Genomic DNA, 13,837 nt, shown 5'->3' on the forward strand with positions numbered 1-13,837 from the left:
GCGTCGCCAGCGGCGGCTGTCGGGGGGGAGCAGGATGGGGCTTCACCCCTGCAAGGAGCCCTGAAGGCAGGTGCCGGGAACCAGCTGTGGCATCCTCATGGGACGGCGTTGCCAAATCCAGGCCTCAAGAGCCTGAGCTCCGCCTGGGAGCAGGTCAGCATGGGGGATGCGTGCACGTGTGCGCATGCACATGCAGCCGCACTGCCCACACCGTGCATCGCTGACCGAGTTATTAGGAGTGACCCCAAACAGCCTTGAAGACCTTCAGGGCTAAAACAGTCCCAACCCTGCTATGGGGCAGCAGCGCTGCCGCATGAGCCGAGGCGGCAAGGAGTCCGAGGACCAGGACCACGGGTGATGTTATCGCATCAACACAGCTGGCCTTGCTGAGACGACCTGCCAGCCCCCCCGAGGCTGAACTCGCTGCAAATGCTGGGTGGAGAAGGAGGGCTGAAATGCAGTGATAATGGTACAGAAGGGAGACTTTACCCCCAGTAAGGAAGTTCTCCAAGGCTGTGTCAGGAAGCGAACAGACCTGCCTGTCCCTAGCTACTGCATCTGCCAGATGCTGCAGCCCGGAGCCAGGAAAGGCGGTGAGCAGGGGAGCTGCACAGCCAGGGCCTCCCCTCAAGCCCCGTACTCACGGTGTGACAGTGGCCCAGAGCTGACACCCAGAAAGGGTATCAGAGCAGGACCAGCGTGAAGCAATACTTCCCCGAATATTCTCCCAGCCTTCAGGATTTAGTGGCACAGATACTCCTTGAATCAGCTTGTGCTTAAGAGACTTTGATGAATTTATCCAGTGCCAGCATCCCACAGCGAGGGGCTCCACAGCTGAACGAGGTGCACGTAAGGCACCCGAGGCAGAACCTTCTCCTTCTTGCCGTTGCACAAAGGCTTTGCATCACTGTCCCAAACAGGGAATCACGAGCAGGCTGCAGCTCGAGTGGGTGCAAGGTGAAGGTGGCAGCGAGTAGGAGAGAGGTGGCCCCGCTGTCTGCCAGCACCCAGAGCCAGGCCTGGCTGCAGAGGGTGGCAGGCGGGAGCAGCCCCGTGAATTTTGCACCATGCCTTTGAGGCAGCAGCTCGACGGTGCCTCATTTCCCCTCCCCATCAGATGGTGTCTTGCTGGAGAGAGACGGCAGGACCCGGAGTAATGCATCAAGCAGGTTGGAGCTAGCAGGAAAGCGTCTCGCTAATGACATTCAGAAACACACATCAATTCTCTCCTTGGCCCTTCCCAGATCCGCCTGAAGCCCGGAGACCAAGGAGGAGCTTGGCGACTGAACAAGAAAGGGAGAAGATCATACCTGACAAACCGCAGCCTTTGCAGGGGAAAGAGTGTGTTTGAACAGAGCCTGCCTGGGAGGCTGGGACACCAGGATATTTTTGGGGAGCCAGTGATGGCCTTTCCTTGCTAGAGCTAGTATCCAGGCAGGATGGCAAGGGAAGAGGAAAACCTCATGATTTGGGAATGAAAAAGGAAGGAGGGAGTTCAGGGTGAGGGCTGCAGTCGGCAACTCTAGCACTACAGTCCCAGCCACACAGCGTGCACAGACATCATTTATACCTGCGTGGTTACTGAGATGCTCTTTGAGCGTCTGCAACGTGCCAACAGAGCATGCAGCAGGCAGGGCAGCAAACTGCAACGCGGACACACATCTACTCTGCCTGAGGGCATCCCCCGACCTGGAGCAACCCCGGCATCCCTTCAAGCAGGGATGCAGCCATTAACCCATGTAGCATGCACACTGCAGGGGGCCAAATGCAGAGGCACGGGGTTTAGCCCCTGCTCTGGCTCGCAGGTAGAAGGGAAGCAAGACAAGCTACGTGCTGCCTCGTGCCTTGGTTTCCTCATTTGCACAAATGAGAAGTACCTCCTGCTTTAAAGCTCTCAGACTGTGCAACAAGAGGCATAATTTGAATAGCATTGCTACCGATGCACTAATCCAAGCATATCAGCGAGGCATGTTTTGACTGGAGGGGTAATAGCCTTTACTAGACCATCCAAAAGAGCAGAAAACCAGCACGACTCTCCAGGCCTGCCCACCCCAGTCATCCCAGCAAGGTGCCTGGAGTTCAGCCCCCAGCCTCACTCAGCCCTTCGCATCCCTCTGACCCCCGCACAGCAGCATCTCTCCTTCAGAGCCACATGATTGCAAGCCCCCAGGAGCCATCCACAGGCACCTTTGCTCCAGAGGAGGATGACACCTCGTTGCCAGCTGCACTTCCTTTGCATATCCTCAAAAAAACTCCAGGGCCCTGGGAAACCTGCCTGGGGTTAAGGCAGGGTCTGGCCTTCGACCAAGCGGTGGTTCGTGAGCTCTGGGTCCATCGCCGACTGCTGTGCCTGGACAAGCAAAGGTGACCGTTTACAGCTAGAGGCAGCTGGAATGGGCTGTCTTGGCTGGTGTCAGCCACTCTGGTCCTACAGCTAATAACATGCCGTGGAAAGATTGGAGAATGAGACACATAGCTTTCAGGAAGAAGTTTTCCTCAACCAAAGGTTTTAGTTACATCAGAGCATTGGACGCACCAGGACCCTGGGCTCTGACCCTGCCTCTGCCACATGGCCTTGAGTGAATCACTTTTTATGCCTATTTCTCTATCTTTACTTATTCTACTGTAAAGCTGGCTGGGGTGAGGTCCCAAACTGGGCAATAATACAAATAATATGAAATTCAAGAGCAATTTTGCAGAGAAAACAGACGCATTCTGGCTACTGAATGAAAGGGAATCTCTTCTAATAGAACAGGAGTTGTAATTCAGCCCCAAGAGTTTAACACTCAGAAAACCTTAACACTTTGTACTGAAAGACGTTGCAGTACAAAGCAGCACCTTTCATGCATGGAAGTGATTCTGGCAAGGTCTCAGCTAAAAAAATCCTCTAAAAACCTAAAGTTGTTCAACTAGTCAGAGAAAACTACCCCTGTTTGACCGGTATCATTGACTTGTCTTGAAAGGTCAGCTAACTGATTTTAATCTGAGTAAACGCTGCACAATACTTGTAGCAGTCCTGGAGGCTCAGCTTTTTGTTCTCCATATCGCTAGAGAAAAAAAATCCTAAGTCTCATATCTCTCAAGAAAATTCTCTCTTCCTCTAAATATCCCCATTATAAACCAATTACCCAAACTCCCTTCCCTTGGACAGTTCCTGGCACTCAGTCACCGACTCAGGACTATCCTTCAGCTCAAAAGCATTGCTGTATTATTAAGCAGCAGTTATGAAAACAGCAGAAAGCAGCTGCAAGAATAACCAGTTCTTTATTGCTTCCCAGCTGATGTGATCTCCAGGGCAGTATATTTCGGTTTAATGTTTGTCGTTAGCACCTCACTTATTCAATATTCACTTTGCTTAGCATTTCTGCATCAAGTTGCAAGGAGCACCACGCCAGATCCACAGCTGGTTCCAAGCCAGCCTGGCAACAGTGTCTCTGCCAGTTTACACCATTTTGGCCATGGACTTCCGGCTCTACCTCAGAGATAGATTTACAAGGGCAGTAAAGTCAGCAAGCCCTCTGAGGACCCGAAGTCCTCAACAGGTGAGCCACATCCCCAGGAATGGTGCAGTGCTTTGGATCTGAGTGGTGACCCAAGAAAAGCATCTGGCCTCCTGCCCCATCCTGCAGGCAGTTCTGCATCTCACCAGAGCAGAACTGACATTTTCCCTTTGGCCTAGAGCAGTTGCAGGAGGCAAGAAGGAGGTGGGTATGAGGACAGAGGACAAGAAAAGCTGGGAAGGATGAAGAGTACTGGGACAACCTCACTTCCATGAGACCCAATGTGGAGATGACCATGAGGAACCACCCAGGCATCTCTGAAGGACAGCTCAAATACAGCTGAGACACCGCCTGGCCTGGAGGAAAGAGATCACATCCCACTTGTCACAGATTTCTGCTCTAAAGCACATTGGAAAGCTTGGGTCAATGTTTTGCCATCTGCCTACTCTTCCCAGCCCTTCAGTCTCTAGCTGGGCTAGTAACTTGCTCTTCTGGCAAGGAACAGATGACCCCAACACTATTTATCATCTTAACTCTAAGACTGAAGTTTGCTGGCAAAGATATCTTCTGTTAGTTTAATAATTAATCACTTGGAAAGAGTAGGGCACACAAGGGCTCCTCCCAATCTCCAACTAACTCACTCTGTGTTGGGGACAACAACTCCATCCCTCCACTGGTGACAGCGGGGGGAATACCCCCTCTTTGGTACTCAGGCTATTGGCCCCGGCATGAGCTGTCCGTCAGGCTGACCCCACAGGAGTTGCATCCCTGATCTCTGCCAGGCTGGTGAGAGCAAAGCTATGGCCCAAGAGGAGGCACTTTTCAGGTCATCTTCTCTTCATTTTGTGTTCAGTAGGTCAGATGTGTTTGCACTTCCCCGGTTTCTTCCTCCTTAAGGGAAGAAGGAGCAGGGAGTCTCTCCTCTACCTAGCATCATCCCAGCTAGACACTTTGAACCATCACAATCAAAAGCAAAGAGATCCCAACCTCATGCCCAGCACCTTGCGTGATCTTGGGCAAGCTGGGCTTCCCTGCCCCACATTTGACCCAAAAGCTGAGCAGCTTTTTCACAAGCGGACTGGAAACTAGTGAGGGTGTGCAGGAAGGGATCACAGGCCTCTTCCAAGCAGATTCAGCATGCACTCACATGCTTGCTTTATGGCTTCCCATTATTTTTGAACTCTTGTAACTCTCCTCTCATAGCCAAGTATCAGCTTTGCTTTCCATGCTGATTTTCATCTATTGCATTTAGCAATTAAAGGTGATTTTCTTTTCCCTTGTGTTTCTAATGGAGCTTATAATTAACATGCTTCTGATTTACTTCCTTGTTTGCATGCTGGCCTCAGAGATGTCAGCAAAGCCCTCTGATGATAACACCACCTCTGGGTTTTATTTATAGCCGGTGTCAGCTTTGGAAGCAAGACCACAGGGAGGGAAAGGAGCAGGGACAGGAGAGGCCCTGAACTGGAAAGCCAGGCTGAGCTCTGGCATCTGCTGCAATAGTCTTTGCCCAAGTCCCTTGATCCCTCAGGATGCTCCATCCTGCTCCATGGAGCAGCTGAGAGGAGGAGTCTCTGCCTCATCTGCTTCACCCAGCTTGGTCCAGTGCAGGGCTGCATCTGCCTGTGGCTACATTTGGGATCTGCCCCACCATGGAGCTGCACGAGGCTTGGGCATGCTGCAGCTCACACTCGGCAGCCCAGCTGCAGGCCAGGTGGCTGCATCCCTAGAAGCCCATCTCCTAGGCCTCCCCATCAGCCCTGCCACCCGCCCCAGAGCCAGGACAACCTATCCCCCATCTTCCAGTGAGTTTTTCCTACACCAAGTCTCTTTTAGCCATCCCTTTGGCACTACCTGCCCCTCACCTCCAAGAGGGGCTCTGCACCAAGCCCAGTGGGCTCCCCAAGCCCTGTCAGGCAGGGGAGCCCTGGCAGAAGACATCCCCCAGGCCATGGTAACTTCTCACCACCAGACCTTGGGCAGCACCAGCTCCTGCCAGGCTCAAGGGGAGGATGCACCCTCCTTCCCCCATCCATATTACACAAGAGGCCCTGGGAGACCTGGGGTCCAGCCAGCTCTTCTCAGGAACCCCAGACATGCCAGGATCTACACATCAGGGCAGCAGCACTGTGAGCGACGGGCAGACAGGACTCCCAGCCTCTCACCTCCAGCAGCAGAGCCAGAGAGGTGTCACTGGCCCAGAGCAGAACATCGGGAGACAAGGAGGGGGCACAAGCACCAGAGCTGGGTCTGTCCACTGGGGAGTCTCTCTGGAGAGAAGAGCACTCCCAAGGTACTTCCCCTCAGAAACAAACACGAGGGCATGGCCAAGGTGTAAATCTGGCTGTGTCAGGACCTCCTTTTCCCAGAGGATTTCTTTTCATGTGCAAAGGGCCTTCTCCTTGCATTTGCAGCAAGACTTTGGACACAGGCAAGAGCAGCAAACTTGCCAGCATTGCTGAGGAGCTTGCTCTAGAAGCAATAACTGAGCTGTGCAATGAGCAGGGCTGTGGATAGCCCAATCCGCCGCTGTGTAATCAGAGAGCAGGTCATGCAGGATAGACCCAGTTAAAGCTTACTGGGGAAAGTCTCTCTGAGCAGCTCCCAGCTTCACCCCTTGAGAGTAAACTTTGAGCACAAGGGGGAGAGTTTTAGCAAAAGCCTGCAGAAGCAATATACAGCTGCTGAGACCAATGGGATTTGACCTGTCCTAATAGCTCAAATTAGCCTTCGGTGTTGGACCAACTACCAGGGAAATTAAAGGTGACTGGAAAGGCTTCCTTTTAATCTAAGAGGCAGCCAGCTCCCAGGCTCATACCCCAAAGCGAAAGCATGTGGAGTGTGTGCATTTAGCTGGAGGTTTCTCTTAGCTCTTGTAAATTTAATAAAGTTGTCACCCTAATCTAAATCGTTCTGCGTGAGGAATGTTGCCTCTGTTATCTCAGCAAAACTCCTGCCTTTGGTTTCCGGCCCATTCAGATTGCTTTAATGTTTTGCAACCCAATCTAGCTATTAGCAAGGCCAGGAAAATCCATCACGCTCCTTCAGATAAGCTTTTCATCCAAACAAGGCTTTCCCAAAGAGTGTAATCATCTGACCTCCTGAACCCCACCGCCAGCCTGGCTTGGCCAGTCTCACACCAGTAGGATGTCAGGTTGGGGGTCCTGGGAGCCTGGGCTTTACCAGCTTCCTGGGGGTACAGCAGCACGGCTGTTCAGGGGCATGCTACTGTAGCAGGGCAGGCTATCTGACTTTCAAACCCCAGCTCACCAGAGCATGCAGCTGGGACGAGGCTTATGGGAAGGCGGTGGAGATCCTGGGCAGGTCTCCTCAGCCCCAGGGTTTGCTGGAGATGTGCCTCCATAGCAGCGCATGGCTCAGCGGGAAGAGCCATGGGTGCTAGGGCCCTATAAACAAGGGAACATGTTCCCTTCTCCAGCATCTCCGCATATGGAGATCTCAAAACATCCAGCTTTCAATGATGGGTCCACTGAACTAGAGCCAGTTTCTGGTGGGGGGCTGCCACCAACTCAGGCCAAAGGTGGTGGAGCTGAGATACCACCCAGCCTGTCCCCTTGTCTCAAGAGAGAATTGGTCCCCACAGCCCCTTCCTGAGGCACTCCACATTTTCAGAGCGTGTGACCCATTTTTTATTGTTCCCAGGGTTTGGCTACTCTCACGCTGGGATTTTTCCCTGGCATCCATCTGCAATCTCCAGATGCAGTCCTACAAAGGGCTCCTCACCAGCTCGCTACCAGATGTCAGGAGGGGTTGAAGACACAAGCCAGGCTTCCCAGGCCCCCAGTCCACATATCCCAAGTGCGGCCCGCATCACACTGCATGCTCTGCATCCAGCATCCAGCTAAGATGGGAAAAATGCCATGCTCAGAGTCCTGCTTCAAAACAGAGGCAGCTGAGCCACAGGGGAGTTTTTTTCTACCTTCATGACTTCTCTTTGTTGATTGCCGCAAAGCAAAAACAAACATTTTTTCCCTGCAGGCCCATTCCCCTCTACTGATACACAATATACTTATTAATCGCATTCACCACCGCAGCACCCAGGGACCAAAGAGACTGTTCCCCCCCAAGACCCTGCCATGTGACACATGGTACAAGGGAAGCTTGGCCTGCCTGCCATGGAGATGTAGCTCCTCTCCCCAAGAGCTCAGGGCACATTTGCCACCCACTGCCAGGCTCCCACTTGTGTCCACAGTAAGGGTGAGACACGGCCAGATATGGTCCCACCAGGAGCTGAAGGCCACTTCTCCCTGGCCTTGCCCGTTATCTACAACAGCCTGCAGCAGCAGGACCATAGTGGGTTTCTCTGCCCAGCAGGGCTGACCCCAGGCTGGCTCAGCATGGGTTCGGCACAGCTTCCCAGGCATCAGTAGATGGCAGCCTTGATGTGGAACGAAGCTCTGCAGATGGCTGGAGCAGTTGGGTTCAGCCTGGCCCCAGCAGATGGTGGTGGCTGGAAGCAGCTACCTGGTTGGAAACAAGCTCCACTGCCTTCTTCCCCATCCTTCTGGGATCCGCACGCACATCTGCTGGCATCCGTGGTGGTCCCCACAGGAGCTGCAGGCCGACGGGCTCCCTGGCAGGTGCCCCCACACCAGCCTCGCTCCCTGTAACATTTGCATGTCAAAGGCACCCAGGGGCTCCACCACAGGCTCCCCCACCCTTCTCCCCAACGCTCGCACTGTGTATCCTGCGGGCTTCACTTATGGATGGGAAGGAGATTGAATTAATTAGCAAGTCAGAGTGGATAATGATATGTTTTTTAAAGTGTGTTGTGTGCAACAGACTTTTCTGGAGTGGCTTATTTTTAGGATGTGTCTATAACCTTCTAAATAAAGCACCCAAACTTCGCCGAGTTATTCCAGGGAGAGATTCACTGCTGGAGATGCTGGGCGGCTCCCAGTTGGTGCTGCAATAGAAAAGGAGGCAAATCCTCCCAGGGAAGCGGCGCCGAGAGCCTTAACTCCAGCCGCACGCTGCAAACTACCTGTGGCCAAGGCTCCCTGGGTGCCAGCACCCCCTTCACAGGTGCAGCAATACATGTAAAAAAACCAAGACACTAGTCTGACAACAGACGCAGAGCCCCTGCTTCTCGACATCAACCGTGCAGCTCTCGCCAGATGAACCAGTTTAATAGCAGACCTTCGTTACGGCTGTCGCAGCCTTAGCCCAGTTGCGGTCCAGGCTCTGCTCACGCACCATTGCAGTGCTGCAGTTGGTCCCCGTGAGCCCGTGGCCAGGCGCAAGCCCGATTCCTCCCGCAGCCGTGGGAAGTCAGACACCTCCGAGGAGAGCACAAGGCTCGCTGGGGCACGGAAAGCAAGAGATGCAGCTGGGCCATCTGCTTATTCTCAGCTTCGTCCCTGTGGAGTAAGCTCGGGGGCAGCCTGGGATGCGTGAAGTCATTCAGGCCATGAGATGCAGCAGATGGGAAGGAGTTTTGCTGGTTCATGCACCCGCCAACCTGTCCCATTCCTGGAGGGCCCAGCAGCCCTGGAGAGCCGCAGCCTAGAGCGAGGTCTCACGGGCAGAGGCAGAGGTAGCAATGGGAGGTCAGAGCTGGGCTGATCCCGCCAGGGTGGCACAGGCAGCACGCACTCAGCAGGTGGCCTGGGGTGTTGGCTCTACTCCAGGGAGGCTGGACTGCAATGCTGCTCCTCGTCCACTCGCGCAGTGCAGGCTGTCTGTAAGAGAGGGAACGCACCTGGCCTCTGCACACACCAGCATTGACGCAGCTCTGTCCCCACGGAGCAGCTCTGGAAAGGGGGTCTTGCCCCGTTGCCCCACTGGAACCACACTCCCATCCTCCAGGGAGAAGAGCTGTGTCGGCACATGGACCAGACTCTTTGCCATCAGGAGATGGCTCAGCTCCCATTGCATCCATACACCTGTGAACAAGCCCTCACCTTCCCCAGGCCAGGCTCAGCCCCAGCACAGCACAGGGCTTAAAGAGGGTGAGTGGTTTCTCAAGACCAAGCTGAGATGGAAGCATGAAGACCTTCAACAGCACAGGGTAAAGACCAAGGACTTTGGCACAACAGCTAAGCAGCAGGCAGGAGCAAGACACGGGTCCTCCGGGGGCCACGGTGAGGAAGGCCAGCATGCAGGTCCCCGGGATTGCAGGGACACACCATCTCCATCTATTGTAAGCATGCAACTTGCACTCTCTCCTTGCACTGCAAAATGTGTAGAAACACCAAAGCACAGATTTAAAGCCATCCAGGAACAATGACAGCACAACAGAGCCGGAGGAGTATACAGGATTTGTGATATCCCCAGGAACACTGTGCTTACAGCCCAGGGTAATACAAAAACTAATAAGGAAAGCAGAAAATCGCAGTCACAGCCCCAGGCCTGGGCTAGCCAGGCAGGTGCACAGCAAGCAGGGATGCCCAGGAGCTGGGAACACATCCCAAGCAGCACACTTTCCAGCAGATGTAGGGCAAAGCTACACAGCAAGTCACAGATGCCTTGGGACACTCAGTGACACCTACAGAGCCCGGGACCGGATTTCCACTTTCAATCCAAGACCCCCAGAGGAAGGAGCAGCAACACAGACAGGGACTCAGCTGTAGGCAACTCCCCTGCTGCAGGGTCTGCCTCCCCAGCTGCCTGCCTCAGCTCAAACCACCTCCCAGCTGGGTCCCCAGGGCACCGCAAACCCGTCAGCTCCAGCACAAAACCAGCCCACCCGCAAGCCAAGCTCCTCCGGTTCAGCCCCCGGCGCTTGCTTATCCCCCAGGGGAGCCTCGTTCCAGCGTAACAGGGCACGCCACAGCCACCTTCCCACGTGCCTGCGCTTGCAAGAAGCAAGAACCCTCCTCAAACTGACAGCTACCCTCCTCCTCCTCCTCCTCCTCCAGCCTCTGTTGCCTCTGGCTGCTTGGAGGTGTTTTGCGTTTGCCCCCAGGTTTAACCCCGTCTGTGCCTGCCTGGCTGCAGGCGAGCTCTTGGCCCAGAAGGGACCCCGTGTCAGGCTCTCCTGGATGACGGCGCATGGACCCGTGGGGTCCGTGGGGCAGAGGCGTGAGAGCCGCAGCGGTTGCCACCAGCAGAGGATTGGGCCCCAAACCCACCCGCGGTGCTGCTGCCGTGGTGGTGCGTGCTTTGCCTGCTTTATGCGGCGCCCGGCACCTGGCAGGGCGGCGCGAGCCCCGCAGAGACGTGCGGGTGCGGCAGAGCCCCAGCTCCCACCACCGCTGCTGGAGAGAGGTGCGGGCTGCATCCAGACCATCTGCTAGCAGCAGCTCAGCTGCAGATGTCGGCTGAATTATCTTTTCCGCTGGCTGGAAGCCAGGGCTGGGCAGAGTTGGCTAGCAGAAGGGAAAGCCCAGGGGAGGTGACAGCCCGGGGAGCGGGGGTGGCCAGGGCCAGCCACGTGCCTAGGAAGACCTGGATCACCGGCCACAGCCCCGTGCATGGTCCCATCCCCTCTGCGGTACAGCTGGCAGCACGGGGTGCTGTCAAACCTGCGTGGGGGGGGGGGGTCAGCCAAAGCCGTCGGGGGACAGCAGCTGGAGGGTCACTAAGGGGACTTAATGGGCTCCCCCCAGGTCTTCATTTTATTCACTGTTATGGGTATAGCGAAAGGTGTGGGTCTGGCCCTGCTGCTCACCCACTGCGCTCCCAGAGGCCACTCGCAGCATCTCCGTGCCTCAGTTTCCCCAGCACTCTTTGCGCATCCCGCACAGTCAAGCACACGCTGCCTCCCTGCTTTCCTGCGTCGCCCGCACAAGCAGGGCCTGCCTGGAGCTTTGAGAGGAGAAGCTCGCCCCACAGCACCCACGAGGCAGGTTGCTCCCCGTGAACCTGGCCCCACAGGACGCCGGTGCCTGCGCCCTCGAACGCCGCTCTCTTCCATGATTGCTCCCAAAACACTCTGCCAGGGGCCAGAACAGCGCTGTGATGGGTATTTCATGGAGGGAAGCATGGGATAGCAGGAACACTGCCTGTCCGGGGCAGAGCCTGAATAAGAAACCAGCCCACGGCCCACCACTCCCTTTACAGCTTTTCCCCATTCCTACCTCTGAGCATTTTGGGCCACCAGCATCCACATTCCCCATCCAAGGATGCAGTGCCACAAACACCACCAACAGGCATGGCTGGGGCCCGAGCCTGCAGCAGGGAGGATTAACAAACCCCAACACGTCCCGTGTCTTTCTTACAGTTGCTTTAAAAGGAGAAACAACACCCACAGCCGTGACAAATGTCGTCTTTGTCTCGCTCGCAAGTGGAATATATAAAACCCAGATTGTGGTGGCTGCTTACACTCTAGAGTGGTAGGTGTATAAATATATAGTGAATAAAATGAATAGTTTTGTTTGTTCTGCTCTTATCTAATTTAATAGCTTCTGGGTGAGCAATTACTCTCTGTAACAAGAGCAAATAAGCAGCATTAGTGTAATTGGTTGAATATTACTGTGCTTTATGCTCCATAATGCAACATTAGGACCTCAGCACTTACTCTTAAAAGATGTCTTTCTGCTCTGGTCACATCAAGGCTGGAGGGATAGGAGCCTAGTTAGTGCGTGTCGTGTGTTAGCCCTGGTTTACTGGGTAAGCTATAAAAAGCAGCTCCGTTCTAGCATTCCTGACTAGGAAGCACTGGCTTTTAGCTTATGCTGCAGAAGATCTGCAGGATCAGATCTTTTCTGGAGGAATGGCTGAGATGTCTCACTACGGGTCCAGATGCACTGAAGTCTGATGCTGCTCCTCCAGCTAGCCGAAGCAAACCAGCTGTACGCAGGGAGCTGGGTGCCCAGGCTGGAGATTTGAAGGCCATGGGATGGGACGCTGAACATGCCATCTCCTCGTGGGCTGGGAATTCCTTAAAGACCTTCTGGGGTTTTTTTGATTCCGGCCACAGAAAAGAGGTCAGCTCTGAACTCGGCCTCCCTGCGGTCCAAGCACGTACATCCAACGTAAAAGGTGACAGCAGGACACCAAAGCCCTGCAGATCCCTGGGGTTTGAAAAGAAAAGGAAAAATTCACCTGTCAGGAAGGGAAGAGAAATCAGCCCGTGTCATCTTCCACTGGACCAGCTACATACACAGGTTTAAATGGTCATTAATGCGTTCCTTCCTGCTTGGAATCATATCTGGGTTAATGTCCTCGCTTGCGTGCTCTCTGTGATGGACATCTCCATTAGAAGCAATTGAAACAGCGACAAGAACTGTCTGGGGAAAAAGAGAAATTGGCTTTGGGGTTGGGGAGGGGCGGAGATTTCGCATAATTCAGCTTATTTTCTTTGTTACTACCGACGAAATGAAGGAGACAGCTCTGGATTTGTTTTTGTTGAGAAGAAATTGGAAAATGGTAGTTAAGAAAACAAAACCATAACTGTTCTGAGTTTTTACTGCGGGGGAAAATTTGCCTCTTTTTCCAGCAAGCAAAAAGCCCCAGATCCTTCTCCCACACCCTTTTGGAGCTGCAGCATCCTTGCCCAGGTGATGAAATGTTTCCCCCCAGCCGTTCGTCGATGGGGAGCAGGAAATAAAGATCAGATGTAGTGGGCCTATAACTGGCGTTTTCAAAGCCGCGGAAGGCAGGACCTGTCTGTCCCCGTCTCGGTCACGATGCCAATGCCCACGAGCCCTGCTGCAGCCTAAGCCTCAGCAGCGGCCGTGCCACGAGCCCTTCCCAGGCTCGCAGGGTGCGAGGGGGACGTCGGCGCCCGGCCGGCTGCAGCGGGGAGCTGAGGCTCCCTACCCGCCGGCAGACGTCCCGCGGTGGCTTCGGGCGCCGAAACCTGCCTGCACGCAAGGCGAGGACAGTCCTCGCTGGGGGAAGCTCGGCAACTGCTGCTTTATCCTGCCCTCATCTGCCGCCTCCCGTTACCACTGAGGGCATTTGCGTTTGCTTTATCAGTTCTCTCCCCGACAATTTGGTGGCGACTTCTTAATCCCGCCGCGAGCGTGTAATCCCCCCTTTCACGATCGCAGCGTCTCGGGCGCGGATGAAGGGACGGGTGCAGCCTCGGCGCCTTTCCCCAGCGACGTCCCCCTCTGCCAAGGTGCGGGGCAGGAGGCAGAGCTTGCGCCCGGCGCTTCATCCCCGCGGCTCTGCGCGGCGAGGTTTTGGTGCCGCCGTTTCGGAAACGCCTGCAGGCTGAGGATGCGCCACTTCTTACACGGACACGGAGCCCTGAAAGCAGCTGAAATCCCCTTGCCCTGATCCGGTGTTGCAGCATCCACCAGGTAAAAGCTCCCTGAAGCTGGGGAAAGCCTCTTGGGACTAGATCTCTGATGGTTACTCAGGCACGTAAAGACTGAGCCCAAAGGAGCCCGGCCTCTTTGGGCTCTTTGAACACCCCATACAGC

The sequence above is a fragment of the Apteryx mantelli genome, chromosome 15 (genome assembly GCF_036417845.1).
Source record: "Apteryx mantelli isolate bAptMan1 chromosome 15, bAptMan1.hap1, whole genome shotgun sequence".
Classification (NCBI taxonomy): domain Eukaryota; kingdom Metazoa; phylum Chordata; class Aves; order Apterygiformes; family Apterygidae; genus Apteryx; species Apteryx mantelli.